This window comes from Trifolium pratense, unplaced genomic scaffold (assembly GCF_020283565.1).
Source record: "Trifolium pratense cultivar HEN17-A07 unplaced genomic scaffold, ARS_RC_1.1 scaffold_63, whole genome shotgun sequence".
Taxonomy (NCBI): Eukaryota; Viridiplantae; Streptophyta; class Magnoliopsida; order Fabales; family Fabaceae; genus Trifolium; species Trifolium pratense.
This window is the reverse complement of record NW_025721048.1, coordinates 188,672-191,171: the sequence shown is the minus strand read 5'-3', so window position 1 is coordinate 191,171 and position 2,500 is coordinate 188,672.

Below are 2,500 nucleotides of genomic sequence, written 5' to 3'. Positions count from 1 at the left end.
TAAAGATCAAATTCCATGCCTATGCCAAGTTGGACCAAGGCCCCATCTCGTTTTGCTATAAGCAAGGGCGTGGCAAGGCACGCGGGGGGCCAAAAAATCAAAGTGCTCCAAAATGCACACGGGGGTGTCAAGCAACCTCCATGTACCGTGGCATGACCGTGGCCAAGTAATAAAGATCAAATTCCATGCCTATGCCAAGTTGGACCAAGGCCCCGTCTCGTTTTGCTATAAGCAAGGGCGTGGCAAGGCACGCGGGGGGCCAAAAAATCAAAGTTCTCCGAAAATGCACACGGGGGTGTCAAGCAACCTCCATGTACCGTGGCATGACCGTGGCCAAGTAATAAAGATCAAATTCCATGCCTATGCCAAGTTGGACCAAGGCCCCGTCTCGTTTTGCTATAAGCAAGGGCGTGGCAAGGCACGCGGGGGGCCAAAAAATCAAAGTGCTCCGAAATGCACACGGGGGTGTCAAGCAACCTCCATGTACCGTGGCATGACCGTGGCCAAGTAATAAAGATCAAATTCCATGCCTATGCCAAGTTGGACCAAGGCCCCGTCTCGTTTTGCTATAAGCAAGGGCGTGGCAAGGCACGCGGGGGGCCAAAAAATCAAAGTGCTCCGAAATGCACACGGGGGTGTCAAGCAACCTCCATGTACCGTGGCATGACCGTGGCCAAGTAATAAAGATCAAATTCCATGCCTATGCCAAGTTGGACCAAGGCCCCGTCTCGTTTTGCTATAAGCAAGGGCGTGGCAAGGCACGCGGGGGGCCAAAAAATCAAAGTGCTCCGAAATGCACACGGGGGTGTCAAGCAACCTCCATGTACCGTGGCATGACCGTGGCCAAGTAATAAAGATCAAATTCCATGCCTATGCCAAGTTGGACCAAGGCCCCGTCTCGTTTTGCTATAAGCAAGGGCGTGGCAAGGCACGCGGGGGGCCAAAAAATCAAAGTGCTCCGAAATGCACACGGGGGTGTCAAGCAACCTCCATGTACCGTGGCATGACCGTGGCCAAGTAATAAAGATCAAATTCCATGCCTATGCCAAGTTGGACCAAGGCCCCGTCTCGTTTTGCTATAAGCAAGGGCGTGGCAAGGCACGCGGGGGGCCAAAAAATCAAAGTGCTCCGAAATGCACACGGGGGTGTCAAGCAACCTCCATGTACCGTGGCATGACCGTGGCCAAGTAATAAAGATCAAATTCCATGCCTATGCCAAGTTGGACCAAGGCCCCGTCTCGTTTTGCTATAAGCAAGGGCGTGGCAAGGCACGCGGGGGGCCAAAAAATCAAAGTGCTCCGAAAATATTTTTCCACTTTCCAGTCCACTTATACATATTATGTGCAGTGTGCACACAAGACACCTTCCCAAAATTCGACTTATATGAGGCGTTTTACGTCAAATCCGCCTATTTTCGGCGTTTCGGCCGAAAAATCAAAATAAATCGAAACTTCCTCGGAATGCTTAGCGACTTTCCAGTCCACTTATACATATTGTGTGCAGTGTGCACACAAGACACCTTCCCAAAATTCGACTTATATGAGGCGTTTTACGTCAAATCCGCCTATTTTCGGCGTTTCGGCCGAAAAATCAAAATAAATCGAAAATTCCTCGGAATGCTTAGCCACTTTCCAGTCCACTTATACATATTGTGTGGAGTGTGCACACAAGACACCGTCTCAAAATTCGACTTCTAGGCGGCGTTTTACGTCAAATCCGCCTTTTTTCGAGGTTTTCGGCCAAAAAATCAAACTCAATCGAAACTTCGTCGGATCGCTTAGCCACTTTCCAGTCCACTTATACTTATTGTGTGGGGTGTGCACAAAAAAAACGAAGTCAAAATTCGACTTCTAGGTTGTTTTTTACGTGGTATCCGCCCTTTGCGAAGTTTCGGCCGAAAAATTCGTAATTAATTCATCCGACATCGGAATATTACGATTCTTTCGTGGTTTTGCTTGTTTTAATGTCCCTAACAACCATAAAAAAATTCAAAAAAAAATTCGTCTTCTAGGTCCACTTTTAAGCACTTTTAAAAACTTATGGATACAGGGAAAAAAGTGCACTTTTTCTACAAAACTGAAAATGGCCTTCCAGTCATATATAGGGGGAGGGTGGGTGTGGGGGTAGGCTCGGCAGGCACGGGGCGCGCCTATGGGCACAGCAGGCAAGCAAAAAACTACGTCTTAACGTGTTTTCCCCTGCAATTTCGTTGCTCTTTTCATCATTTCAATCAAATTCATGGACATTCTTGATGGAATTCGATCAAAAAATTGAAATTTGGATGAATTTGTGAGGAAATTGGTGATGATCATGCTGTTCTTGGCTTGGGCAGGCCTTGGCTGGCATTGGGCATGGTAAGCACGTATTTGTGCATAACTCCCACCCTCGTGGGTGGGATTGCCTGGCTTTTGCTTGGCAATAAGGTTGTTGCTGTCCCGACTCGGTGACCCTCTCGTGGGAATGCATGGGCTTGCCGTGCTTTTGCTTGTGGCAAGAAAAT